This window comes from Perissodus microlepis, chromosome 3 (genome assembly GCF_051167445.1).
Source record: "Perissodus microlepis isolate ML-2025 ecotype Zambia chromosome 3, ASM5116744v1, whole genome shotgun sequence".
Lineage (NCBI taxonomy): Eukaryota > Metazoa > Chordata > Actinopteri > Cichliformes > Cichlidae > Perissodus > Perissodus microlepis.
The window spans coordinates 23,310,015-23,337,182 of record NC_140463.1 but is presented as its reverse complement, the minus strand read 5'-3'; the positions used below and the strand labels follow the sequence as shown (position 1 = coordinate 23,337,182).

The window sequence follows — 27,168 nt, the reverse complement described above, 5'->3', positions numbered from 1 at the left end:
AATTCTTCCAAACCAGGGTGATGTTAAGTGTTGTGCAAGTTTTCCATTCAATAAAGCCTGCAGACAAGCGGTGAGTGGTAGCTAACATTCTTTAATAATAACAAGAAGAGAAACCAAGCTTGGTGAAGGAATGCATCATCGCGGGGCAGACGATGGGCAGAGTCCCTAACTGAGTCTAGCATGGCCTTCAGTTACATACCTCTTACAGGAACTAAAGGCAGTACACAGCTGTTTTCACACCTTTGGTACCCCCACCCCCAAAGAAAGTTTCACACTCCCTTGCTACCTCTTACAGTGGAGAAGGAGACAAAAGACTCCTCCCCCCACTCTGGGTCCTTTGTGTGTGAATGCTTCCCTCCAACTTCCTGAGATACCATCTGTTACCAGTATGAGTGTGAGAGACATGCTAAAATCCAGTGGCACCAAGGTATTATACAACCACACAGGAACCATGAGTATGTTAAGCTATTTTCAGATGTGTGCTGCTATTTAACCCTCCGCACCCCATGACAGCAACGGACAGCCAGGAGTTTTTGTAGGTGAATAACATCAACATTTGACAATAATATTGCTCGGTTATGATAGTGAGGTGAGCTGTTGAGGATATCTGTTGGTAGGTGCTGTTCCTGACAATGTAGCTGCTGTTAGCAGAAACTTCTATAAGCTTTGGAGGTAATGCCACCAGACTTGGTCAATTACCCAGAAAACTCTATTGCAATGTGTGACTATAATAAAACTTGGTGTTGCAATGTGTCATTGAGAATTATTTGGAGGAATTTGGAACATCCTAAAAGGATTCTCAGGAATCTGGAACAGTCTAAGAACGCTCAGGAATCTGGAACATTCTAATAGAACTCTCAAAAATCCTAAAATAGCTCTTGTGAATTCGAAACATTCTAAAAGAATTCTCAGGAATACAGGGTTAACTTTTGATACTTCTTTTTAAATACTCTCATTTCTACCTTTCCCTAGCCCATCGTTGTAAATAGGAATATCTTTGTAATAACTTACTTGGTTACCTTGTGGTACAAATGTAACACAAGTTTGTGTTACATGAGACTACGTTCTAGCCCCAGTTCCATTTCAGTTAATATCTGTTGAATACAATTTACAGATGTTCAAGAAATAAAACTCTTAAGTCCAATCCACTTCAAGTCCAACTTCAATAGAAGAATCAGAGTCTTCCAGAGACGGTCTCACGTCTCTCATGGTCAGTGATTTTGACCTTTCACTAATGATGTTGAAGTACAGATAGGCAACAATAGCTTCGGCTTTTGTAAGGCATCAGTGGAGAAGAAGATTAACAGAAGAGTGAGCAGGATATTGTTTGTTTTTATAATAATGTGATTAATACATGAATAAAAGAAATTCTTTTGCAAAAGTCATTTACAATGTGCAGATGTTTCATATATTTTTATTCACAGTGTCAACACTGACTGGTTAGTGGCTACTCAAGTGTGCTTCAAGTCCACCGCATTGTAAGGTGTTAGATTGTGTGGTCTAAGGATCTGGGTTAAGACTCCAGGCTCCTCACACATGTGGGTTGAAATCCTATTGCTGCAATAAGAGTTTAACCAGGGCAGGCAGATGCTATTGTATCCAAAAACATTCAGGCAAGTATTAAACATGTTTTTCTAAAACAGCAAGAGCATCACTGAATGTTCTGGGCTTCTATTTTGTGCTGCACTTTTTCAAGTTTTACTATCTAGATTTTTGCGATGAGGTGCTTACTCGCAATAGTAGCATGACCGAGCGGTCTAAGGTGCTGGATTAAGGCTCCAGTCTCTTCGGAGGCGTGGGTTCGAATCCCACTGCTGCCATAGTGTTCTAGTGGCAAAGTTTTGTTTCTTCCATGCCTTACCAATAAATTGTAAGGGCTGCAGTGGAAATCAAATCTGTTATAGAATGTCTGTCAAGTCCAAACATGCAGGAAAGTCATCAGGAGCAATTCTTCCAAAAGCCACATTAGGCAGGTGCTGTAAAGTCATTTACAACTTGTATGTTTTTCATGTCTTTTTGTTCATGGTCTCATCACTGACTGGTTAGTGGACTTTCCCGCATGCCACTCAAGTGTGCTTCAAGTCCAGTCCACTCCCTTGTAATGTGCTTTTGAGCAGAACCTGTAACCGCTGGAGAATTGATTAAGCTGCTGCTATGTTGGTCTCACCAAGGCTGCAGAGTGACAAGAGTATCCTTGATTTCATGACAGTGGAGCAGTCCCATATCCTCTAGCGGTTAGAACAACTGGTTCTCACTCAGGAGCACGAGCATGACAGTGGCGCGTTACGAAACCAGTCCCATATGGTCTAGCGGTTAGGATTCCTGGTTTTCACCCAGGCGACCCGGGTTCAACTCCCGGTATGGGAACGTGTCTTTGATGTGCCTACAAGCCCGTGTGTTCTTTGAGTTAATCCCACAATGGATTAAATGGGGCAAAGTTGTTGGCTGAAGGCAAACATCAGTTAAGGCAACACACCTCTGGCTAAGCACATGGCATAAAACAGGTAACGGTTCAGATCAGGACTGTACAGTTTTCAGTGATGAGGATGTACACAAGCAGGCCTGCTAGTTTGAGCGGGGAGTCAAGGTGGCTGTTTATGTGAAAATCAAATGAGCATCTTTGAAACAAAGGAGGGTGCATTAAGGGTACGTCTTTTGCCATCTTACAATGCTGTGATTGCAGCCGTTCCTTGACTCTCTGTGAATGGTGATCCCGCCTGTTGATCAGTGCTGATGACAAGTTGCATATCGACAATGATGAAACTGAGCCAAGAGCCCATTGTTAATCAGGGTTGATGAACAGGTTTTAACCAGGACAGGCAGATGTTTTTGTGTCCAAAAAGTATTAAACATGTTTTTCTACAACAGTAAGAGCATCACTGAATGTTCTGGGCTTCTATTTTGTGCTGCACTTTTTCAAGTTTTACTATCTAGATATTTGCGATGAGGTCCTCACGCGCAATGGTAGCATGACCGAGCGGTCTAAGGTGCTGGATTTAGGCTCCAGTCTCTTCGGGGGCGTGGGTTCGAATCCCACTGCTGCCATAGTCTTCAGGTTCTTTTCGTGTTTCTTCCATCCCCTACCAATAAATTGTAAGGGCTGCAGTGGGAATCAAATCTGTTACAGAATGTCTGTCAAGTACAATCAAGCAGGAATCTCATCAAGAGCAATTCTTCCAAACCAGGGTGATGTTAAGTGTTGTGCAAGTTTTCCATTCAATAAAGCCTGCAGACAAGCGGTGAGTGGTAGCTAACATTCTTTAATAATAACAAGAAGAGAAACCAAGCTTGGTGAAGGAATGCATCATCGCGGGGCAGACGATGGGCAGAGTCCCTAACTGAGTCTAGCATGGCCTTCAGTTACATACCTCTTACAGGAACTAAAGGCAGTACACAGCTGTTTTCACACCTTTGGTACCCCCACCCCCAAAGAAAGTTTCACACTCCCTTGCTACCTCTTACAGTGGAGAAGGAGACAAAAGACTCCTCCCCCCACTCTGGGTCCTTTGTGTGTGAATGCTTCCCTCCAACTTCCTGAGATACCATCTGTTACCAGTATGAGTGTGAGAGACATGCTAAAATCCAGTGGCACCAAGGTATTATACAACCACACAGGAACCATGAGTATGTTAAGCTATTTTCAGATGTGTGCTGCTATTTAACCCTCCGCACCCCATGACAGCAACGGACAGCCAGGAGTTTTTGTAGGTGAATAACATCAACATTTGACAATAATATTGCTCGGTTATGATAGTGAGGTGAGCTGTTGAGGATATCTGTTGGTAGGTGCTGTTCCTGACAGTGTAGCTGCTGTTAGCAGAAACTTCTATAAGCTTTGGAGGTAATGCCACCAGACTTGGTCAATTAACCAGAAAACTCTATTGCAATGTGTGACTATAATAAAACTTGGTGTTGCAATGTGTCATTGAGAATTATTTGGAGGAATTTGGAACATCCTAAAAGGATTCTCAGGAATCTGGAACAGTCTAAGAACGCTCAGGAATCTGGAACATTCTAATAGAACTCTCAAAAATCCTAAAATAGCTCGTGTGAATTCGAAACATTCTAAAAGAATTCTCAGGAATACAGGGTTAACTTTTGATACTTCTTTTTAAATACTCTCATTTCTACCTTTCCCTAGCCCATCGTTGTAAATAGGAATATCTTTGTAATAACTTACTTGGTTACCTTGTGGTACAAATGTAACACAAGTTTGTGTTACATGAGACTACGTTCTAGCCCCAGTTCCATTTCAGTTAATATCTGTTGAATACAATTTACAGATGTTCAAGAAATAAAACTCTTAAGTCCAATCCACTTCAAGTCCAACTTCAATAGAAGAATCAGAGTCTTCCAGAGACGGTCTCACGTCTCTCATGGTCAGTGATTTTGACCTTTCACTAATGATGTTGAAGTACAGATAGGCAACAATAGCTTCGGCTTTTGTAAGGCATCAGTGGAGAAGAAGATTAACAGAAGAGTGAGCAGGATATTGTTTGTTTTTATAATAATGTGATTAATACATGAATAAAAGAAATTCTTTTGCAAAAGTCATTTACAATGTGCAGATGTTTCATATATTTTTATTCACAGTGTCAACACTGACTGGTTAGTGGCTACTCAAGTGTGCTTCAAGTCCACCGCATTGTAAGGTGTTAGATTGTGTGGTCTAAGGATCTGGGTTAAGACTCCAGGCTCCTCACACATGTGGGTTGAAATCCTATTGCTGCAATAAGAGTTTAACCAGGGCAGGCAGATGCTATTGTATCCAAAAACATTCAGGCAAGTATTAAACATGTTTTTCTAAAACAGCAAGAGCATCACTGAATGTTCTGGGCTTCTATTTTGTGCTGCACTTTTTCGAGTTTTACTATCTAGATATTTGCGACGAGGTCCCTACTCGCAATGGTAGCATGACCGAGCGGTCTAAGGTGCTGGATTAAGGCTCCAGTCTCTTCGGAGGCGTGGGTTCGAATCCCACTGCTGCCATAGTGTTCTAGCGGCAAAGTTTTGATACTTCCATGCCTTACCAATAAATTGTAAGGGCTGCAGTGGAAATCAAATCTGTTATAGAATGTCTGTCAAGTCCAAACATGCAGGAAAGTCATCAGCAGCAATTCTTCCAAAAGCCATATTAGGCAGGTGCTGTAAAGTCATTTACAACTTGTATGTTTTTCATGTCTTTTTGTTCATGGTCTCATCACTGACTGGTTAGTGGACTTTCCCGCATGCCACTCAAGTGTGCTTCAAGTCCAGTCCACTCCCTTGTAATGTGCTTTTGAGCAGAACCTGTAACCGCTGGAGAATTGATTAAGCTGCTGCTATGTTGGTCTCACCAAGGCTGCAGAGTGACAAGAGTATCCTTGATTTCATGACAGTGGAGCAGTCCCATATGGTCTAGCGGCTAGAATGCCTGGTTCTCACCCAGGAGCACGAGCACGACAGTGGCGCATTACCTAACCAGTCCCATATGGTCTAGCGGTTAGGATTCCTGGTTTTCACCCAGGCGACCCGGGTTCAACTCCCGGTATGGGAACATGTCTTTAATGTGCCCACAAGTCAATGTGTTCTTTGTGTTAATCCCACAATGGATTAAATGGGGCAAAGTTGTTGGCTGAAGGCAAACATCAGGTAAGGCAACACACCTCTGGCTAAGCACATGGCATAAAACAGGTAACGGTTCAGATCAGGACTGTACAGTTTTCAGTGATGAGGATGTACACAAGCAGGCCTGCTAGTTTGAGCGGGGAGTCAAGGTGGCTGTTTATGTGAAAATCAAATGAGCATCTTTGAAACAAGGGAGGGTGCATTAAGGGTACGTCTTTTGCCATCTTACAATGCTGTGATTGCAGCCGTTCCTTGACTCTCTGTGAATGGTGATCCCGCCTGTTGATCAGTGCTGATGACAAGTTGCATATCGACAATGATGAAACTGAGCCAAGAGCCCATTGTTAATCAGGGTTGATGAACAGGTTTTAACCAGGACAGGCAGATGTTTTTGTGTCCAAAAAGTATTAAACATGTTTTTCTACAACAGTAAGAGCATCACTGAATGTTCTGGGCTTCTATTTTGTGCTGCACTTTTTCAAGTTTTACTATCTAGATTTTTGCGATGAGGTCCTCACTCGCAATGGTAGCATGACCGAGCGGTCTAAGGTGCTGGATTTAGGCTCCAGTCTCTTCGGGGGCGTGGGTTCGAATCCCACTGCTGCCATAGTCTTCAGGTTCTTTTCGTGTTTCTTCCATCCCCTACCAATAAATTGTAAGGGCTGCAGTGGAAATCAAATCTGTTACAGAATGTCTGTCAAGTACAATCAAGCAGGAATCTCATCAAGAGCAATTCTTCCAAACCAGGGTGATGTTAAGTGTTGTGCAAGTTTTCCCATTCAATAAAGCCTGCAGACAAGCGGTGAGTGGTAGCTAACATTCTTTAATAATAACAAGAAGAGAAACCAAGCTTGGTGAAGGAATGCATCATCGCGGGGCAGACGATGGGCAGAGTCCCTAACTGAGTCTAGCATGGCCTTCAGTTACATACCTCTTACAGGAACTAAAGGCAGTACACAGCTGTTTTCACACCTTTGGTACCCCCACCCCCAAAGAAAGTTTCACACTCCCTTGCTACCTCTTACAGTGGAGAAGGAGACAAAAGACTCCTCCCCCCACTCTGGGTCCTTTGTGTGTGAATGCTTCCCTCCAACTTCCTGAGATACCATCTGTTACCAGTATGAGTGTGAGAGACATGCTAAAATCCAGTGGCACCAAGGTATTATACAACCACACAGGAACCATGAGTATGTTAAGCTATTTTCAGATGTGTGCTGCTATTTAACCCTCCGCACCCCATGACAGCAACGGACAGCCAGGAGTTTTTGTAGGTGAATAACATCAACATTTGACAATAATATTGCTCGGTTATGATAGTGAGGTGAGCTGTTGAGGATATCTGTTGGTAGGTGCTGTTCCTGACAATGTAGCTGCTGTTAGCAGAAACTTCTATAAGCTTTGGAGGTAATGCCACCAGACTTGGTCAATTACCCAGAAAACTCTATTGCAATGTGTGACTATAATAAAACTTGGTGTTGCAATGTGTCATTGAGAATTATTTGGAGGAATTTGGAACATCCTAAAAGGATTCTCAGGAATCTGGAACAGTCTAAGAACGCTCAGGAATCTGGAACATTCTAATAGAACTCTCAAAAATCCTAAAATAGCTCTTGTGAATTCGAAACATTCTAAAAGAATTCTCAGGAATACAGGGTTAACTTTTGATACTTCTTTTTAAATACTCTCATTTCTACCTTTCCCTAGCCCATCGTTGTAAATAGGAATATCTTTGTAATAACTTACTTGGTTACCTTGTGGTACAAATGTAACACAAGTTTGTGTTACATGAGACTACGTTCTAGCCCCAGTTCCATTTCAGTTAATATCTGTTGAATACAATTTACAGATGTTCAAGAAATAAAACTCTTAAGTCCAATCCACTTCAAGTCCAACTTCAATAGAAGAATCAGAGTCTTCCAGAGACGGTCTCACGTCTCTCATGGTCAGTGATTTTGACCTTTCACTAATGATGTTGAAGTACAGATAGGCAACAATAGCTTCGGCTTTTGTAAGGCATCAGTGGAGAAGAAGATTAACAGAAGAGTGAGCAGGATATTGTTTGTTTTTATAATAATGTGATTAATACATGAATAAAAGAAATTCTTTTGCAAAAGTCATTTACAATGTGCAGATGTTTCATATATTTTTATTCACAGTGTCAACACTGACTGGTTAGTGGCTACTCAAGTGTGCTTCAAGTCCACCGCATTGTAAGGTGTTAGATTGTGTGGTCTAAGGATCTGGGTTAAGACTCCAGGCTCCTCACACATGTGGGTTGAAATCCTATTGCTGCAATAAGAGTTTAACCAGGGCAGGCAGATGCTATTGTATCCAAAAACATTCAGGCAAGTATTAAACATGTTTTTCTAAAACAGCAAGAGCATCACTGAATGTTCTGGGCTTCTATTTTGTGCTGCACTTTTTCAAGTTTTACTATCTAGATTTTTGCGATGAGGTGCTTACTCGCAATAGTAGCATGACCGAGCGGTCTAAGGTGCTGGATTAAGGCTCCAGTCTCTTCGGAGGCGTGGGTTCGAATCCCACTGCTGCCATAGTGTTCTAGTGGCAAAGTTTTGTTTCTTCCATGCCTTACCAATAAATTGTAAGGGCTGCAGTGGAAATCAAATCTGTTATAGAATGTCTGTCAAGTCCAAACATGCAGGAAAGTCATCAGGAGCAATTCTTCCAAAAGCCACATTAGGCAGGTGCTGTAAAGTAATTTACAACTTGTATGTTTTTCATGTCTTTTTGTTCATGGTCTCATCACTGACTGGTTAGTGGACTTTCCCGCATGCCACTCAAGTGTGCTTCAAGTCCAGTCCACTCCCTTGTAATGTGCTTTTGAGCAGAACCTGTAACCGCTGGAGAATTGATTAAGCTGCTGCTATGTTGGTCTCACCAAGGCTGCAGAGTGACAAGAGTATCCTTGATTTCATGACAGTGGAGCAGTCCCATATCCTCTAGCGGTTAGAATAACTGGTTCTCACTCAGGAGCACGAGCATGACAGTGGCGCGTTACGAAACCAGTCCCATATGGTCTAGCGGTTAGGATTCCTGGTTTTCACCCAGGCGACCCGGGTTCAACTCCCGGTATGGGAACGTGTCTTTGATGTGCCTACAAGCCCGTGTGTTCTTTGAGTTAATCCCACAATGGATTAAATGGGGCAAAGTTGTTGGCTGAAGGCAAACATCAGTTAAGGCAACACACCTCTGGCTAAGCACATGGCATAAAACAGGTAACGGTTCAGATCAGGACTGTACAGTTTTCAGTGATGAGGATGTACACAAGCAGGCCTGCTAGTTTGAGCGGGGAGTCAAGGTGGCTGTTTATGTGAAAATCAAATGAGCATCTTTGAAACAAAGGAGGGTGCATTAAGGGTACGTCTTTTGCCATCTTACAATGCTGTGATTGCAGCCGTTCCTTGACTCTCTGTGAATGGTGATCCCGCCTGTTGATCAGTGCTGATGACAAGTTGCATATCGACAATGATGAAACTGAGCCAAGAGCCCATTGTTAATCAGGGTTGATGAACAGGTTTTAACCAGGACAGGCAGATGTTTTTGTGTCCAAAAAGTATTAAACATGTTTTTCTACAACAGTAAGAGCATCACTGAATGTTCTGGGCTTCTATTTTGTGCTGCACTTTTTCAAGTTTTACTATCTAGATATTTGCGATGAGGTCCTCACGCGCAATGGTAGCATGACCGAGCGGTCTAAGGTGCTGGATTTAGGCTCCAGTCTCTTCGGGGGCGTGTGTTCGAATCCCACTGCTGCCATAGTCTTCAGGTTCTTTTCGTGTTTCTTCCATCCCCTACCAATAAATTGTAAGGGCTGCAGTGGGAATCAAATCTGTTACAGAATGTCTGTCAAGTACAATCAAGCAGGAATCTCATCAAGAGCAATTCTTCCAAACCAGGGTGATGTTAAGTGTTGTGCAAGTTTTCCATTCAATAAAGCCTGCAGACAAGCGGTGAGTGGTAGCTAACATTCTTTAATAATAACAAGAAGAGAAACCAAGCTTGGTGAAGGAATGCATCATCGCGGGGCAGACGATGGGCAGAGTCCCTAACTGAGTCTAGCATGGCCTTCAGTTACATACCTCTTACAGGAACTAAAGGCAGTACACAGCTGTTTTCACACCTTTGGTACCCCCACCCCCAAAGAAAGTTTCACACTCCCTTGCTACCTCTTACAGTGGAGAAGGAGACAAAAGACTCCTCCCCCCACTCTGGGTCCTTTGTGTGTGAATGCTTCCCTCCAACTTCCTGAGATACCATCTGTTACCAGTATGAGTGTGAGAGACATGCTAAAATCCAGTGGCACCAAGGTATTATACAACCACACAGGAACCATGAGTATGTTAAGCTATTTTCAGATGTGTGCTGCTATTTAACCCTCCGCACCCCATGACAGCAACGGACAGCCAGGAGTTTTTGTAGGTGAATAACATCAACATTTGACAATAATATTGCTCGGTTATGATAGTGAGGTGAGCTGTTGAGGATATCTGTTGGTAGGTGCTGTTCCTGACAGTGTAGCTGCTGTTAGCAGAAACTTCTATAAGCTTTGGAGGTAATGCCACCAGACTTGGTCAATTAACCAGAAAACTCTATTGCAATGTGTGACTATAATAAAACTTGGTGTTGCAATGTGTCATTGAGAATTATTTGGAGGAATTTGGAACATCCTAAAAGGATTCTCAGGAATCTGGAACAGTCTAAGAACGCTCAGGAATCTGGAACATTCTAATAGAACTCTCAAAAATCCTAAAATAGCTCGTGTGAATTCGAAACATTCTAAAAGAATTCTCAGGAATACAGGGTTAACTTTTGATACTTCTTTTTAAATACTCTCATTTCTACCTTTCCCTAGCCCATCGTTGTAAATAGGAATATCTTTGTAATAACTTACTTGGTTACCTTGTGGTACAAATGTAACACAAGTTTGTGTTACATGAGACTACGTTCTAGCCCCAGTTCCATTTCAGTTAATATCTGTTGAATACAATTTACAGATGTTCAAGAAATAAAACTCTTAAGTCCAATCCACTTCAAGTCCAACTTCAATAGAAGAATCAGAGTCTTCCAGAGACGGTCTCACGTCTCTCATGGTCAGTGATTTTGACCTTTCACTAATGATGTTGAAGTACAGATAGGCAACAATAGCTTCGGCTTTTGTAAGGCATCAGTGGAGAAGAAGATTAACAGAAGAGTGAGCAGGATATTGTTTGTTTTTATAATAATGTGATTAATACATGAATAAAAGAAATTCTTTTGCAAAAGTCATTTACAATGTGCAGATGTTTCATATATTTTTATTCACAGTGTCAACACTGACTGGTTAGTGGCTACTCAAGTGTGCTTCAAGTCCACCGCATTGTAAGGTGTTAGATTGTGTGGTCTAAGGATCTGGGTTAAGACTCCAGGCTCCTCACACATGTGGGTTGAAATCCTATTGCTGCAATAAGAGTTTAACCAGGGCAGGCAGATGCTATTGTATCCAAAAACATTCAGGCAAGTATTAAACATGTTTTTCTAAAACAGCAAGAGCATCACTGAATGTTCTGGGCTTCTATTTTGTGCTGCACTTTTTCGAGTTTTACTATCTAGATATTTGCGACGAGGTCCCTACTCGCAATGGTAGCATGACCGAGCGGTCTAAGGTGCTGGATTAAGGCTCCAGTCTCTTCGGAGGCGTGGGTTCGAATCCCACTGCTGCCATAGTGTTCTAGCGGCAAAGTTTTGATACTTCCATGCCTTACCAATAAATTGTAAGGGCTGCAGTGGAAATCAAATCTGTTATAGAATGTCTGTCAAGTCCAAACATGCAGGAAAGTCATCAGCAGCAATTCTTCCAAAAGCCACATTAGGCAGGTGCTGTAAAGTCATTTACAACTTGTATGTTTTTCATGTCTTTTTGTTCATGGTCTCATCACTGACTGGTTAGTGGACTTTCCCGCATGCCACTCAAGTGTGCTTCAAGTCCAGTCCACTCCCTTGTAATGTGCTTTTGAGCAGAACCTGTAACCGCTGGAGAATTGATTAAGCTGCTGCTATGTTGGTCTCACCAAGGCTGCAGAGTGACAAGAGTATCCTTGATTTCATGACAGTGGAGCAGTCCCATATGGTCTAGCGGCTAGAATGCCTGGTTCTCACCCAGGAGCACGAGCACGACAGTGGCGCATTACCTAACCAGTCCCATATGGTCTAGCGGTTAGGATTCCTGGTTTTCACCCAGGCGACCCGGGTTCAACTCCCGGTATGGGAACATGTCTTTAATGTGCCCACAAGTCAATGTGTTCTTTGTGTTAATCCCACAATGGATTAAATGGGGCAAAGTTGTTGGCTGAAGGCAAACATCAGGTAAGGCAACACACCTCTGGCTAAGCACATGGCATAAAACAGGTAACGGTTCAGATCAGGACTGTACAGTTTTCAGTGATGAGGATGTACACAAGCAGGCCTGCTAGTTTGAGCGGGGAGTCAAGGTGGCTGTTTATGTGAAAATCAAATGAGCATCTTTGAAACAAGGGAGGGTGCATTAAGGGTACGTCTTTTGCCATCTTACAATGCTGTGATTGCAGCCGTTCCTTGACTCTCTGTGAATGGTGATCCCGCCTGTTGATCAGTGCTGATGACAAGTTGCATATCGACAATGATGAAACTGAGCCAAGAGCCCATTGTTAATCAGGGTTGATGAACAGGTTTTAACCAGGACAGGCAGATGTTTTTGTGTCCAAAAAGTATTAAACATGTTTTTCTACAACAGTAAGAGCATCACTGAATGTTCTGGGCTTCTATTTTGTGCTGCACTTTTTCAAGTTTTACTATCTAGATTTTTGCGATGAGGTCCTCACTCGCAATGGTAGCATGACCGAGCGGTCTAAGGTGCTGGATTTAGGCTCCAGTCTCTTCGGGGGCGTGGGTTCGAATCCCACTGCTGCCATAGTCTTCAGGTTCTTTTCGTGTTTCTTCCATCCCCTACACATAAATAGTATGGGCTGCAGTGGAAATCAAATCTGTTACAGAATGTCTGTCAAGTACAATCAAGCAGGAATCTCATCAAGAGCAATTCTTCCAAACCAGGGTGATGTTAAGTGTTGTGCAAGTTTTCCCATTCAATAAAGCCTGCAGACAAGCGGTGAGTGGTAGCTAACATTCTTTAATAATAACAAGAAGAGAAACCAAGCTTGGTGAAGGAATGCATCATCGCGGGGCAGACGATGGGCAGAGTCCCTAACTGAGTCTAGCATGGCCTTCAGTTACATACCTCTTACAGGAACTAAAGGCAGTACACAGCTGTTTTCACACCTTTGGTACCCCCACCCCCAAAGAAAGTTTCACACTCCCTTGCTACCTCTTACAGTGGAGAAGGAGACAAAAGACTCCTCCCCCCACTCTGGGTCCTTTGTGTGTGAATGCTTCCCTCCAACTTCCTGAGATACCATCTGTTACCAGTATGAGTGTGAGAGACATGCTAAAATCCAGTGGCACCAAGGTATTATACAACCACACAGGAACCATGAGTATGTTAAGCTATTTTCAGATGTGTGCTGCTATTTAACCCTCCGCACCCCATGACAGCAACGGACAGCCAGGAGTTTTTGTAGGTGAATAACATCAACATTTGACAATAATATTGCTCGGTTATGATAGTGAGGTGAGCTGTTGAGGATATCTGTTGGTAGGTGCTGTTCCTGACAATGTAGCTGCTGTTAGCAGAAACTTCTATAAGCTTTGGAGGTAATGCCACCAGACTTGGTCAATTACCCAGAAAACTCTATTGCAATGTGTGACTATAATAAAACTTGGTGTTGCAATGTGTCATTGAGAATTATTTGGAGGAATTTGGAACATCCTAAAAGGATTCTCAGGAATCTGGAACAGTCTAAGAACGCTCAGGAATCTGGAACATTCTAATAGAACTCTCAAAAATCCTAAAATAGCTCTTGTGAATTCGAAACATTCTAAAAGAATTCTCAGGAATACAGGGTTAACTTTTGATACTTCTTTTTAAATACTCTCATTTCTACCTTTCCCTAGCCCATCGTTGTAAATAGGAATATCTTTGTAATAACTTACTTGGTTACCTTGTGGTACAAATGTAACACAAGTTTGTGTTACATGAGACTACGTTCTAGCCCCAGTTCCATTTCAGTTAATATCTGTTGAATACAATTTACAGATGTTCAAGAAATAAAACTCTTAAGTCCAATCCACTTCAAGTCCAACTTCAATAGAAGAATCAGAGTCTTCCAGAGACGGTCTCACGTCTCTCATGGTCAGTGATTTTGACCTTTCACTAATGATGTTGAAGTACAGATAGGCAACAATAGCTTCGGGTTTTGTAAGGCATCAGTGGAGAAGAAGATTAACAGAAGAGTGAGCAGGATATTGTTTGTTTTTATAATAATGTGATTAATACATGAATAAAAGAAATTCTTTTGCAAAAGTCATTTACAATGTGCAGATGTTTCATATATTTTTATTCACAGTGTCAACACTGACTGGTTAGTGGCTACTCAAGTGTGCTTCAAGTCCACCGCATTGTAAGGTGTTAGATTGTGTGGTCTAAGGATCTGGGTTAAGACTCCAGGCTCCTCACACATGTGGGTTGAAATCCTATTGCTGCAATAAGAGTTTAACCAGGGCAGGCAGATGCTATTGTATCCAAAAACATTCAGGCAAGTATTAAACATGTTTTTCTAAAACAGCAAGAGCATCACTGAATGTTCTGGGCTTCTATTTTGTGCTGCACTTTTTCAAGTTTTACTATCTAGATTTTTGCGATGAGGTGCTTACTCGCAATAGTAGCATGACCGAGCGGTCTAAGGTGCTGGATTAAGGCTCCAGTCTCTTCGGAGGCGTGGGTTCGAATCCCACTGCTGCCATAGTGTTCTAGTGGCAAAGTTTTGTTTCTTCCATGCCTTACCAATAAATTGTAAGGGCTGCAGTGGAAATCAAATCTGTTATAGAATGTCTGTCAAGTCCAAACATGCAGGAAAGTCATCAGGAGCAATTCTTCCAAAAGCCACATTAGGCAGGTGCTGTAAAGTCAGTTACAACTTGCATGTTTTTCACATCTTTTTGTTCATGGTCTCATCACTGACTGGTTAGTGGACTTTCCCGCATGCCACTCAAGTGTGCTTCAAGTCCAGTCCACTCCCTTGTAATGTGCTTTTGAGCAGAACCTGTAACCGCTGGAGAATTGATTAAGCTGCTGCTATGTTGGTCTCACCAAGGCTGCAGAGTGACAAGAGTATCCTTGATTTCATGACAGTGGAGCAGTCCCATATCCTCTAGCGGTTAGAATAACTGGTTCTCACTCAGGAGCACGAGCATGACAGTGGCGCGTTACAAAACCAGTCCCATATGGTCTAGCGGTTAGGATTCCTGGTTCTCACCCAGGCGACCCGGGTTCAACTCCCGGTATGGGAACGTGTCTTTGATGTGCCTACAAGCCCGTGTGTTCTTTGTGTTAATCCCACGATGGATTAAACGGGGCAAAGTTGTTGGCTGAAGGCAAATATCAGGTAAGGCAACACACCTCCGGCTAAGCACATGGCATAAAACAGGTAACGGTTCAGATCAGGACTGTACAGTTTTCAGTGATGAGGATGTACACAAGCAGGCCTGCTAGTTTGAGCGGGGAGTCAAGGTGGCTGTTTATGTGAAAATCAAATGAGCATCTTTGAAACAAAGGAGGGTGCATTAAGGGTACGTCTTTTGCCATCTTACAATGCTGTGATTGCAGCCGTTCCTTGACTCTCTGTGAATGGTGATCCCGCCTGTTGATCAGTGCTGATGACAAGTTGCATATCGACAATGATGAAACTGAGCCAAGAGCCCATTGTTAATCAGGGTTGATGAACAGGTTTTAACCAGGACAGGCAGATGTTTTTGTGTCCAAAAAGTATTAAACATGTTTTTCTACAACAGTAAGAGCATCACTGAATGTTCTGGGCTTCTATTTTGTGCTGCACTTTTTCAAGTTTTACTATCTAGATATTTGCGATGAGGTCCTCACTCGCAATGGTAGCATGACCGAGCGGTCTAAGGTGCTGGGTTTAGGCTCCAGTCTCTTCGGGGGCGTGGGTTCGAATCCCACTGCTGCCATAGTCTTCAGGTTCTTTTCGTGTTTCTTCCATCGCCTACCAATAAATTGTAAGGGCTGCAGTGGAAATCAAATCTGTTACAGAATGTCTGTCAAGTACAATCAAGCAGGAATCTCATCAAGAGCAATTCTTCCAAACCAGGGTGATGTTAAGTGTTGTGCAAGTTTTCCATTCAATAAAGCCTGCAGACAAGCGGTGAGTGGTAGCTAACATTCTTTAATAATAACAAGAAGAGAAACCAAGCTTGGTGAAGGAATGCATCATCGCGGGGCAGAGTCCCTAACTGAGTCTAGCATGGCCTTCAGTTACATACCTCTTACAGGAACTAAAGGCAGTACACAGCTGTTTTCACACCTTTGGTACCCCCACCCCCAAAGAAAGTTTCACACTCCCTTGCTACCTCTTACAGTGGAGAAGGAGACAAAAGACTCCTCCCCCCACTCTGGGTCCTTTGTGTGTGAATGCTTCCCTCCAACTTCCTGAGATACCATCTGTTACCAGTATGAGTGTGAGAGACATGCTAAAATCCAGTGGCACCAAGGTATTATACAACCACACAGGAACCATGAGTATGTTAAGCTATTTTCAGATGTGTGCTGCTATTTAACCCTCCGCACCCCATGACAGCAACGGACAGCCAGGAGTTTTTGTAGGTGAATAACATCAACATTTGACAATAATATTGCTCGGTTATGATAGTGAGGTGAGCTGTTGAGGATATCTGTTGGTAGGTGCTGTTCCTGACAGTGTAGCTGCTGTTAGCAGAAACTTCTATAAGCTTTGGAGGTAATGCCACCAGACTTGGTCAATTAACCAGAAAACTCTATTGCAATGTGTGACTATAATAAAACTTGGTGTTGCAATGTGTCATTGAGAATTATTTGGAGGAATTTGGAACATCCTAAAAGGATTCTCAGGAATCTGGAACAGTCTAAGAACGCTCAGGAATCTGGAACATTCTAATAGAACTCTCAAAAATCCTAAAATAACTCGTGTGAATTCGAAACATTCTAAAAGAATTCTCAGGAATACAGGGTTAACTTTTGATACTTCTTTTTAAATACTCTCATTTCTACCTTTCCCTAGCCCATCGTTGTAAATAGGAATATCTTTGTAATAACTTACTTGGTTACCTTGTGGTACAAATGTAACACAAGTTTGTGTTACATGAGACTACGTTCTAGCCCCAGTTCCATTTCAGTTAATATCTGTTGAATACAATTTACAGATGTTCAAGAAATAAAACTCTTAAGTCCAATCCACTTCAAGTCCAACTTCAATAGAAGAATCAGAGTCTTCCAGAGACGGTCTCACGTCTCTCATGGTCAGTGATTTTGACCTTTCACTAATGATGTTGAAGTACAGATAGGCAACAATAGCTTCGGCTTTTGTAAGGCATCAGTGGAGAAGAAGATTAACAGAAGAGTGAGCAGGATATTGTTTGTTTTTATAATAATGTGATTAATACATGAATAAAAGAAATTCTTTTGCAAAAGTCATTTACAATGTGCAGATGTTTCATATATTTTTATTCACAGTGTCAACACTGACTGGTTAGTGGCTACTCAAGTGTGCTTCAAGTCCACCGCATTGTAAGGTGTTAGATTGTGTGGTCTAAGGATCTGGGTTAAGACTCCAGGCTCCTCACACATGTGGGTTGAAATCCTATTGCTGCAATAAGAGTTTAACCAGGGCAGGCAGATGCTATTGTATCCAAAAACATTCAGGCAAGTATTAAACATGTTTTTCTAAAACAGCAAGAGCATCACTGAATGTTCTGGGCTTCTATTTTGTGCTGCACTTTTTCGAGTTTTACTATCTAGATATTTGCGACGAGGTCCCTACTCGCAATGGTAGCATGACCGAGCGGTCTAAGGTGCTGGATTAAGGCTCCAGTCTCTTCGGAGGCGTGGGTTCGAATCCCACTGCTGCCATAGTGTTCTAGCGGCAAAGTTTTGATACTTCCATGCCTTACCAATAAATTGTAAGGGCTGCAGTGGAAATCAAATCTGTTATAGAATGTCTGTCAAGTCCAAACATGCAGGAAAGTCATCAGCAGCAATTCTTCCAAAAGCCATATTAGGCAGGTGCTGTAAAGTCATTTACAACTTGTATGTTTTTCATGTCTTTTTGTTCATGGTCTCATCACTGACTGGTTAGTGGACTTTCCCGCATGCCACTCAAGTGTGCTTCAAGTCCAGTCCACTCCCTTGTAATGTGCTTTTGAGCAGAACCTGTAACCGCTGGAGAATTGATTAAGGTGCTGCTATGTTGGTCTCACCAAGGCTGCAGAGTGACAAGAGTATCCTTGATTTCATGACAGTGGAGCAGTCCCATATGGTCTAGCGGCTAGAATGCCTGGTTCTCACCCAGGAGCACGAGCACGACAGTGGCGCATTACCTAACCAGTCCCATATGGTCTAGCGGTTAGGATTCCTGGTTTTCACCCAGGCGACCCGGGTTCAACTCCCGGTATGGGAACATGTCTTTAATGTGCCCACAAGTCAATGTGTTCTTTGTGTTAATCCCACAATGGATTAAATGGGGCAAAGTTGTTGGCTGAAGGCAAACATCAGGTAAGGCAACACACCTCTGGCTAAGCACATGGCATAAAACAGGTAACGGTTCAGATCAGGACTGTACAGTTTTCAGTGATGAGGATGTACACAAGCAGGCCTGCTAGTTTGAGCGGGGAGTCAAGGTGGCTGTTTATGTGAAAATCAAATGAGCATCTTTGAAACAAGGGAGGGTGCATTAAGGGTACGTCTTTTGCCATCTTACAATGCTGTGATTGCAGCCGTTCCTTGACTCTCTGTGAATGGTGATCCTGCCTGTTGATCAGTGCTGATGACAAGTTGCATATCGACAATGATGAAACTGAGCCAAGAGCCCATTGTTAATCAGGGTTGATGAACAGGTTTTAACCAGGACAGGCAGATGTTTTTGTGTCCAAAAAGTATTAAACATGTTTTTCTACAACAGTAAGAGCATCACTGAATGTTCTGGGCTTCTATTTTGTGCTGCACTTTTTCAAGTTTTACTATCTAGATTTTTGCGATGAGGTCCTCACTCGCAATGGTAGCATGACCGAGCGGTCTAAGGTGCTGGATTTAGGCTCCAGTCTCTTCGGGGGCGTGGGTTCGAATCCCACTGCTGCCATAGTCTTCAGGTTCTTTTCGTGTTTCTTCCATCCCCTACCAATAAATTGTAAGGGCTGCAGTGGAAATCAAATCTGTTACAGAATGTCTGTCAAGTACAATCAAGCAGGAATCTCATCAAGAGCAATTCTTCCAAACCAGGGTGATGTTAAGTGTTGTGCAAGTTTTCCATTCAATAAAGCCTGCAGACAAGCGGTGAGTGGTAGCTAACATTCTTTAATAATAACAAGAAGAGAAACCAAGCTTGGTGAAGGAATGCATCATCGCGGGGCAGACGATGGGCAGAGTCCCTAACTGAGTCTAGCATGGCCTTCAGTTACATACCTCTTACAGGAACTAAAGGCAGTACACAGCTGTTTTCACACCTTTGGTACCCCCACCCCCAAAGAAAGTTTCACACTCCCTTGCTACCTCTTACAGTGGAGAAGGAGACAAAAGACTCCTCCCCCCACTCTGGGTCCTTTGTGTGTGAATGCTTCCCTCCAACTTCCTGAGATACCATCTGTTACCAGTATGAGTGTGAGAGACATGCTAAAATCCAGTGGCACCAAGGTATTATACAACCACACAGGAACCATGAGTATGTTAAGCTATTTTCAGATGTGTGCTGCTATTTAACCCTCCGCACCCCATGACAGCAACGGACAGCCAGGAGTTTTTGTAGGTGAATAACATCAACATTTGACAATAATATTGCTCGGTTATGATAGTGAGGTGAGCTGTTGAGGATATCTGTTGGTAGGTGCTGTTCCTGACAATGTAGCTGCTGTTAGCAGAAACTTCTATAAGCTTTGGAGGTAATGCCACCAGACTTGGTCAATTACCCAGAAAACTCTATTGCAATGTGTGACTATAATAAAACTTGGTGTTGCAATGTGTCATTGAGAATTATTTGGAGGAATTTGGAACATCCTAAAAGGATTCTCAGGAATCTGGAACAGTCTAAGAACGCTCAGGAATCTGGAACATTCTAATAGAACTCTCAAAAATCCTAAAATAGCTCGTGTGAATTCGAAACATTCTAAAAGAATTCTCAGGAATACAGGGTTAACTTTTGATACTTCTTTTTAAATACTCTCATTTCTACCTTTCCCTAGCCCATCGTTGTAAATAGGAATATCTTTGTAATAACTTACTTGGTTACCTTGTGGTACAAATGTAACACAAGTTTGTGTTACATGAGACTACGTTCTAGCCCCAGTTCCATTTCAGTTAATATCTGTTGAATACAATTTACAGATGTTCAAGAAATAAAACTCTTAAGTCCAATCCACTTCAAGTCCAACTTCAATAGAAGAATCAGAGTCTTCCAGAGACGGTCTCACGTCTCTCATGGTCAGTGATTTTGACCTTTCACTAATGATGTTGAAGTACAGATAGGCAACAATAGCTTCGGCTTTTGTAAGGCATCAGTGGAGAAGAAGATTAACAGAAGAGTGAGCAGGATATTGTTTGTTTTTATAATAATGTGATTAATACATGAATAAAAGAAATTCTTTTGCAAAAGTCATTTACAATGTGCAGATGTTTCATATATTTTTATTCACAGTGTCAACACTGACTGGTTAGTGGCTACTCAAGTGTGCTTCAAGTCCACCGCATTGTAAGGTGTTAGATTGTGTGGTCTAAGGATCTGGGTTAAGACTCCAGGCTCCTCACACATGTGGGTTGAAATCCTATTGCTGCAATAAGAGTTTAACCAGGGCAGGCAGATGCTATTGTATCCAAAAACATTCAGGCAAGTATTAAACATGTTTTTCTAAAACAGCAAGAGCATCACTGAATGTTCTGGGCTTCTATTTTGTGCTGCACTTTTTCAAGTTTTACTATCTAGATTTTTGCGATGAGGTGCTTACTCGCAATAGTAGCATGACCGAGCGGTCTAAGGTGCTGGATTAAGGCTCCAGTCTCTTCGGAGGCGTGGGTTCGAATCCCACTGCTGCCATAGTGTTCTAGTGGCAAAGTTTTGTTTCTTCCATGCCTTACCAATAAATTGTAAGGGCTGCAGTGGAAATCAAATCTGTTATAGAATGTCTGTCAAGTCCAAACATGCAGGAAAGTCATCAGGAGCAATTCTTCCAAAAGCCACATTAGGCAGGTGCTGTAAAGTCATTTACAACTTGTATGTTTTTCATGTCTTTTTGTTCATGGTCTCATCACTGACTGGTTAGTGGACTTTCCCGCATGCCACTCAAGTGTGCTTCAAGTCCAGTCCACTCCCTTGTAATGTGCTTTTGAGCAGAACCTGTAACCGCTGGAGAATTGATTAAGCTGCTGCTATGTTGGTCTCACCAAGGCTGCAGAGTGACAAGAGTATCCTTGATTTCATGACAGTGGAGCAGTCCCATATCCTCTAGCGGTTAGAATAACTGGTTCTCACTCAGGAGCACGAGCATGACAGTGGCGCGTTACAAAACCAGTCCCATATGGTCTAGCGGTTAGGATTATTGGTTCTCACCCAGGCGACCCGGGTTCAACTCCCGGTATGGGAACGTGTCTTTGATGTGCCTACAAGCCCGTGTGTTCTTTGTGTTAATCCCACAATGGATTAAATGGGGCAAAGTTGTTGGCTGAAGGCAAACATCAGTTAAGGCAACACACCTCTGGCTAAGCACATGGCATAAAACAGGTAACGGTTCAGATCAGGACTGTACAGTTTTCAGTGATGAGGATGTACACAAGCAGGCCTGCTAGTTTGAGCGGGGAGTCAAGGTGGCTGTTTATGTGAAAATCAAATGAGCATCTTTGAAACAAAGGAGGGTGCATTAAGGGTACGTCTTTTGCCATCTTACAATGCTGTGATTGCAGCCGTTCCTTGACTCTCTGTGAATGGTGATCCCGCCTGTTGATCAGTGCTGATGACAAGTTGCATATCGACAATGATGAAACTGAGCCAAGAGCCCATTGTTAATCAGGGTTGATGAACAGGTTTTAACCAGGACAGGCAGATGTTTTTGTGTCCAAAAAGTATTAAACATGTTTTTCTACAACAGTAAGAGCATCACTGAATGTTCTGGGCTTCTATTTTGTGCTGCACTTTTTCAAGTTTTACTATCTAGATATTTGCGATGAGGTCCTCACTCGCAATGGTAGCATGACCGAGCGGTCTAAGGTGCTGGATTTAGGCTCCAGTCTCTTCGGGGGCGTGGGTTCGAATCCCACTGCTGCCATAGTCTTCAGGTTCTTTTCGTGTTTCTTCCATCGCCTACCAATAAATTGTAAGGGCTGCAGTGGAAATCAAATCTGTTACAGAATGTCTGTCAAGTACAATCAAGCAGGAATCTCATCAAGAGCAATTCTTCCAAACCAGGGTGATGTTAAGTGTTGTGCAAGTTTTCCATTCAATAAAGCCTGCAGACAAGCGGTGAGTGGTAGCTAACATTCTTTAATAATAACAAGAAGAGAAACCAAGCTTGGTGAAGGAATGCATCATCGCGGGGCAGACGATGGGCAGAGTCCCTAACTGAGTCTAGCATGGCCTTCAGTTACATACCTCTTACAGGAACTAAAGGCAGTACACAGCTGTTTTCACACCTTTGGTACCCCCACCCCCAAAGAAAGTTTCACACTCCCTTGCTAGCTCTTACAGTGGAGAAGGAGACAAAAGACTCCTCCCCCCACTCTGGGTCCTTTGTGTGTGAATGCTTCCCTCCAACTTCCTGAGATACCATCTGTTACCAGTATGAGTGTGAGAGACATGCTAAAATCCAGTGGCACCAAGGTATTATACAACCACACAGGAACCATGAGTATGTTAAGCTATTTTCAGATGTGTGCTGCTATTTAACCCTCCGCACCCCATGACAGCAACGGACAGCCAGGAGTTTTTGTAGGTGAATAACATCAACATTTGACAATAATATTGCTCGGTTATGATAGTGAGGTGAGCTGTTGAGGATATCTGTTGGTAGGTGCTGTTCCTGACAATGTAGCTGCTGTTAGCAGAAACTTCTATAAGCTTTGGAGGTAATGCCACCAGACTTGGTCAATTACCCAGAAAACTCTATTGCAATGTGTGACTATAATAAAACTTGGTGTTGCAATGTGTCATTGAGAATTATTTGGAGGAATTTGGAACATCCTAAAAGGATTCTCAGGAATCTGGAACAGTCTAAGAACGCTCAGGAATCTGGAACATTCTAATAGAACTCTCAAAAATCCTAAAATAGCTCTTGTGAATTCGAAACATTCTAAAAGAATTCTCAGGAATACAGGGTTAACTTTTGATACTTCTTTTTAAATACTCTCATTTCTACCTTTCCCTAGCCCATCGTTGTAAATAGGAATATCTTTGTAATAACTTACTTGGTTACCTTGTGGTACAAATGTAACACAAGTTTGTGTTACATGAGACTACGTTCTAGCCCCAGTTCCATTTCAGTTAATATCTGTTGAATACAATTTACAGATGTTCAAGAAATAAAACTCTTAAGTCCAATCCACTTCAAGTCCAACTTCAATAGAAGAATCAGAGTCTTCCAGAGACGGTCTCACGTCTCTCATGGTCAGTGATTTTGACCTTTCACTAATGATGTTGAAGTACAGATAGGCAACAATAGCTTCGGCTTTTGTAAGGCATCAGTGGAGAAGAAGATTAACAGAAGAGTGAGCAGGATATTGTTTGTTTTTATAATAATGTGATTAATACATGAATAAAAGAAATTCTTTTGCAAAAGTCATTTACAATGTGCAGATGTTTCATATATTTTTATTCACAGTGTCAACACTGACTGGTTAGTGGCTACTCAAGTGTGCTTCAAGTCCACCGCATTGTAAGGTGTTAGATTGTGTGGTCTAAGGATCTGGGTTAAGACTCCAGGCTCCTCACACATGTGGGTTGAAATCCTATTGCTGCAATAAGAGTTTAACCAGGGCAGGCAGATGCTATTGTATCCAAAAACATTCAGGCAAGTATTAAACATGTTTTTCTAAAACAGCAAGAGCATCACTGAATGTTCTGGGCTTCTATTTTGTGCTGCACTTTTTCAAGTTTTACTATCTAGATTTTTGCGATGAGGTGCTTACTCGCAATAGTAGCATGACCGAGCGGTCTAAGGTGCTGGATTAAGGCTCCAGTCTCTTCGGAGGCGTGGGTTCGAATCCCACTGCTGCCATAGTGTTCTAGTGGCAAAGTTTTGTTTCTTCCATGCCTTACCAATAAATTGTAAGGGCTGCAGTGGAAATCAAATCTGTTATAGAATGTCTGTCAAGTCCAAACATGCAGGAAAGTCATCAGGAGCAATTCTTCCAAAAGCCACATTAGGCAGGTGCTGTAAAGTCATTTACAACTTGTATGTTTTTCATGTCTTTTTGTTCATGGTCTCATCACTGACTGGTTAGTGGACTTTCCCGCATGCCACTCAAGTGTGCTTCAAGTCCAGTCCGCTCCCTTGTAATGTGCTTTTGAGCAGAACCTGTAACCGCTGGAGAATTGATTAAGCTGCTGCTATGTTGGTCTCACCAAGGCTGCAGAGTGACAAGAGTATCCTTGATTTCATGACAGTGGAGCACTCCCATATCCTCTAGCGGTTAGAATAACTGGTTCTCACTCAGGAGCACGAGCATGACAGTGGCGCGTTACAAAACCAGTCCCATATGGTCTAGCGGTTAGGATTCCTGGTTCTCACCCAGGCGACCCGGGTTCAACTCCCGGTATGGGAACGTGTCTTTGATGTGCCTACAAGCCCGTGTGTTCTTTGTGTTAATCCCACAATGGATTAAATGGGGCAAAGTTGTTGGCTGAAGGCAAACATCAGTTAAGGCAACACACCTCTGGCTAAGCACATGGCATAAAACAGGTAACGGTTCAGATCAGGACTGTACAGTTTTCAGTGATGAGGATGTACACAAGCAGGCCTGCTAGTTTGAGCGGGGAGTCAAGGTGGCTGTTTATGTGAAAATCAAATGAGCATCTTTGAAACAAAGGAGGGTGCATTAAGGGTACGTCTTTTGCCATCTTACAATGCTGTGATTGCAGCCGTTCCTTGACTCTCTGTGAATGGTGATCCCGCCTGTTGATCAGTGCTGATGACAAGTTGCATATCGACAATGATGAAACTGAGCCAAGAGCCCATTGTTAATCAGGGTTGATGAACAGGTTTTAACCAGGACAGGCAGATGTTTTTGTGTCCAAAAAGTATTAAACATGTTTTTCTACAACAGTAAGAGCATCACTGAATGTTCTGGGCTTCTATTTTGTGCTGCACTTTTTCAAGTTTTACTATCTAGATATTTGCGATGAGGTCCTCACTCGCAATGGTAGCATGACCGAGCGGTCTAAGGTGCTGGATTTAGGCTCCAGTCTCTTCGGGGGCGTGGGTTCGAATCCCACTGCTGCCATAGTCTTCAGGTTCTTTTCGTGTTTCTTCCATCCCCTACCAATAAATTGTAAGGGCTGCAGTGGAAATCAAATCTGTTACAGAATGTCTGTCAAGTACAATCAAGCAGGAATCTCATCAAGAGCAATTCTTCCAAACCAGGGTGATGTTAAGTGTTGTGCAAGTTTTCCATTCAATAAAGCCTGCAGACAAGCGGTGAGTGGTAGCTAACATTCTTTAATAATAACAAGAAGAGAAACCAAGCTTGGTGAAGGAATGCATCATCGCGGGGCAGAGTCCCTAACTGAGTCTAGCATGGCCTTCAGTTACATACCTCTTACAGGAACTAAAGGCAGTACACAGCTGTTTTCACACCTTTGGTACCCCCACCCCCAAAGAAAGTTTCACACTCCCTTGCTACCTCTTACAGTGGAGAAGGAGACAAAAGACTCCTCCCCCCACTCTGGGTCCTTTGTGTGTGAATGCTTCCCTCCAACTTCCTGAGATACCCTCTGTTACCAGTATGAGTGTGAGAGACATGCTAAAATCCAGTGGCACCAAGGTATTATACAACCACACAGGAACCATGAGTATGTTAAGCTATTTTCAGATGTGTGCTGCTATTTAACCCTCCGCACCCCATGACAGCAACGGACAGCCAGGAGTTTTTGTAGGTGAATAACATCAACATTTGACAATAATATTGCTCGGTTATGATAGTGAGGTGAGCTGTTGAGGATATCTGTTGGTAGGTGCTGTTCCTGACAATGTAGCTGCTGTTAGCAGAAACTTCTATAAGCTTTGGAGGTAATGCCACCAGACTTGGTCAATTACCCAGAAAACTCTATTGCAATGTGTGACTATAATAAAACTTGGTGTTGCAATGTGTCATTGAGAATTATTTGGAGGAATTTGGAACATCCTAAAAGGATTCTCAGGAATCTGGAACAGTCTAAGAACGCTCAGGAATCTGGAACATTCTAATAGAACTCTCAAAAATCCTAAAATAGCTCGTGTGAATTCGAAACATTCTAAAAGAATTCTCAGGAATACAGGGTTAACTTTTGATACTTCTTTTTAAATACTCTCATTTCTACCTTTCCCTAGCCCATCGTTGTAAATAGGAATATCTTTGTAATAACTTACTTGGTTACCTTGTGGTACAAATGTAACACAAGTTTGTGTTACATGAGACTACGTTCTAGCCCCAGTTCCATTTCAGTTAATATCTGTTGAATACAATTTACAGATGTTCAAGAAATAAAACTCTTAAGTCCAATCCACTTCAAGTCCAACTTCAATAGAAGAATCAGAGTCTTCCAGAGACGGTCTCACGTCTCTCATGGTCAGTGATTTTGACCTTTCACTAATGATGTTGAAGTACAGATAGGCAACAATAGCTTCGGCTTTTGTAAGGCATCAGTGGAGAAGAAGATTAACAGAAGAGTGAGCAGGATATTGTTTGTTTTTATAATAATGTGATTAATACATGAATAAAAGAAATTCTTTTGCAAAAGTCATTTACAATGTGCAGATGTTTCATATATTTTTATTCACAGTGTCAACACTGACTGGTTAGTGGCTACTCAAGTGTGCTTCAAGTCCACCGCATTGTAAGGTGTTAGATTGTGTGGTCTAAGGATCTGGGTTAAGACTCCAGGCTCCTCACACATGTGGGTTGAAATCCTATTGCTGCAATAAGAGTTTAACCAGGGCAGGCAGATGCTATTGTATCCAAAAACATTCAGGCAAGTATTAAACATGTTTTTCTAAAACAGCAAGAGCATCACTGAATGTTCTGGGCTTCTATTTTGTGCTGCACTTTTTCAAGTTTTACTATCTAGATTTTTGCGATGAGGTGCTTACTCGCAATAGTAGCATGACCGAGCGGTCTAAGGTGCTGGATTAAGGCTCCAGTCTCTTCGGAGGCGTGGGTTCGAATCCCACTGCTGCCATAGTGTTCTAGTGGCA

The 27,168-nt window shown here is 42.4% G+C and overlaps 25 non-coding genes across 25 annotated transcripts; all 25 read left to right on the top strand.

The window, feature by feature from the left end:
- The first annotated feature begins 1,738 nt into the window (after positions 1 to 1,738).
- On the top strand, positions 1,739 to 1,820 carry trnal-aag (transfer RNA leucine (anticodon AAG)). Its single transcript has one exon. It is a non-coding gene; the product is annotated as a tRNA-Leu (tRNA).
- Positions 1,821 to 2,295: 475 nt separating this feature from the next.
- trnae-uuc (transfer RNA glutamic acid (anticodon UUC)) lies at positions 2,296 to 2,367 on the top strand. Its single transcript has one exon. It is a non-coding gene; the product is annotated as a tRNA-Glu (tRNA).
- A 596-nt stretch (positions 2,368 to 2,963) lies between these two features.
- Positions 2,964 to 3,045, top strand: trnal-uag (transfer RNA leucine (anticodon UAG)). The gene has a single exon. It is a non-coding gene; the product is annotated as a tRNA-Leu (tRNA).
- A 1,862-nt stretch (positions 3,046 to 4,907) lies between these two features.
- Positions 4,908 to 4,989, top strand: trnal-aag (transfer RNA leucine (anticodon AAG)). Its single transcript has one exon. It is a non-coding gene; the product is annotated as a tRNA-Leu (tRNA).
- A 475-nt stretch (positions 4,990 to 5,464) lies between these two features.
- Positions 5,465 to 5,536, top strand: trnae-uuc (transfer RNA glutamic acid (anticodon UUC)). The gene has a single exon. It is a non-coding gene; the product is annotated as a tRNA-Glu (tRNA).
- A 596-nt stretch (positions 5,537 to 6,132) lies between these two features.
- trnal-uag (transfer RNA leucine (anticodon UAG)) lies at positions 6,133 to 6,214 on the top strand. The gene has a single exon. It is a non-coding gene; the product is annotated as a tRNA-Leu (tRNA).
- A 1,863-nt stretch (positions 6,215 to 8,077) lies between these two features.
- On the top strand, positions 8,078 to 8,159 carry trnal-aag (transfer RNA leucine (anticodon AAG)). The gene has a single exon. It is a non-coding gene; the product is annotated as a tRNA-Leu (tRNA).
- A 475-nt stretch (positions 8,160 to 8,634) lies between these two features.
- Positions 8,635 to 8,706, top strand: trnae-uuc (transfer RNA glutamic acid (anticodon UUC)). The gene has a single exon. It is a non-coding gene; the product is annotated as a tRNA-Glu (tRNA).
- A 596-nt stretch (positions 8,707 to 9,302) lies between these two features.
- Positions 9,303 to 9,384, top strand: trnal-uag (transfer RNA leucine (anticodon UAG)). The gene has a single exon. It is a non-coding gene; the product is annotated as a tRNA-Leu (tRNA).
- Positions 9,385 to 11,246: 1,862 nt separating this feature from the next.
- trnal-aag (transfer RNA leucine (anticodon AAG)) lies at positions 11,247 to 11,328 on the top strand. The gene has a single exon. It is a non-coding gene; the product is annotated as a tRNA-Leu (tRNA).
- Positions 11,329 to 11,803: 475 nt separating this feature from the next.
- Positions 11,804 to 11,875, top strand: trnae-uuc (transfer RNA glutamic acid (anticodon UUC)). The gene has a single exon. It is a non-coding gene; the product is annotated as a tRNA-Glu (tRNA).
- A 596-nt stretch (positions 11,876 to 12,471) lies between these two features.
- On the top strand, positions 12,472 to 12,553 carry trnal-uag (transfer RNA leucine (anticodon UAG)). Its single transcript has one exon. It is a non-coding gene; the product is annotated as a tRNA-Leu (tRNA).
- A 1,863-nt stretch (positions 12,554 to 14,416) lies between these two features.
- trnal-aag (transfer RNA leucine (anticodon AAG)) lies at positions 14,417 to 14,498 on the top strand. The gene has a single exon. It is a non-coding gene; the product is annotated as a tRNA-Leu (tRNA).
- Positions 14,499 to 14,973: 475 nt separating this feature from the next.
- On the top strand, positions 14,974 to 15,045 carry trnae-cuc (transfer RNA glutamic acid (anticodon CUC)). Its single transcript has one exon. It is a non-coding gene; the product is annotated as a tRNA-Glu (tRNA).
- A 596-nt stretch (positions 15,046 to 15,641) lies between these two features.
- trnal-uag (transfer RNA leucine (anticodon UAG)) lies at positions 15,642 to 15,723 on the top strand. Its single transcript has one exon. It is a non-coding gene; the product is annotated as a tRNA-Leu (tRNA).
- A 1,851-nt stretch (positions 15,724 to 17,574) lies between these two features.
- Positions 17,575 to 17,656, top strand: trnal-aag (transfer RNA leucine (anticodon AAG)). Its single transcript has one exon. It is a non-coding gene; the product is annotated as a tRNA-Leu (tRNA).
- Positions 17,657 to 18,131: 475 nt separating this feature from the next.
- trnae-uuc (transfer RNA glutamic acid (anticodon UUC)) lies at positions 18,132 to 18,203 on the top strand. The gene has a single exon. It is a non-coding gene; the product is annotated as a tRNA-Glu (tRNA).
- Positions 18,204 to 18,799: 596 nt separating this feature from the next.
- On the top strand, positions 18,800 to 18,881 carry trnal-uag (transfer RNA leucine (anticodon UAG)). Its single transcript has one exon. It is a non-coding gene; the product is annotated as a tRNA-Leu (tRNA).
- Positions 18,882 to 20,743: 1,862 nt separating this feature from the next.
- trnal-aag (transfer RNA leucine (anticodon AAG)) lies at positions 20,744 to 20,825 on the top strand. Its single transcript has one exon. It is a non-coding gene; the product is annotated as a tRNA-Leu (tRNA).
- A 475-nt stretch (positions 20,826 to 21,300) lies between these two features.
- On the top strand, positions 21,301 to 21,372 carry trnae-cuc (transfer RNA glutamic acid (anticodon CUC)). Its single transcript has one exon. It is a non-coding gene; the product is annotated as a tRNA-Glu (tRNA).
- A 596-nt stretch (positions 21,373 to 21,968) lies between these two features.
- trnal-uag (transfer RNA leucine (anticodon UAG)) lies at positions 21,969 to 22,050 on the top strand. The gene has a single exon. It is a non-coding gene; the product is annotated as a tRNA-Leu (tRNA).
- A 1,862-nt stretch (positions 22,051 to 23,912) lies between these two features.
- trnal-aag (transfer RNA leucine (anticodon AAG)) lies at positions 23,913 to 23,994 on the top strand. The gene has a single exon. It is a non-coding gene; the product is annotated as a tRNA-Leu (tRNA).
- A 475-nt stretch (positions 23,995 to 24,469) lies between these two features.
- Positions 24,470 to 24,541, top strand: trnae-cuc (transfer RNA glutamic acid (anticodon CUC)). Its single transcript has one exon. It is a non-coding gene; the product is annotated as a tRNA-Glu (tRNA).
- A 596-nt stretch (positions 24,542 to 25,137) lies between these two features.
- trnal-uag (transfer RNA leucine (anticodon UAG)) lies at positions 25,138 to 25,219 on the top strand. Its single transcript has one exon. It is a non-coding gene; the product is annotated as a tRNA-Leu (tRNA).
- Positions 25,220 to 27,070: 1,851 nt separating this feature from the next.
- Positions 27,071 to 27,152, top strand: trnal-aag (transfer RNA leucine (anticodon AAG)). Its single transcript has one exon. It is a non-coding gene; the product is annotated as a tRNA-Leu (tRNA).
- Positions 27,153 to 27,168: the final 16 nt, after the last annotated feature.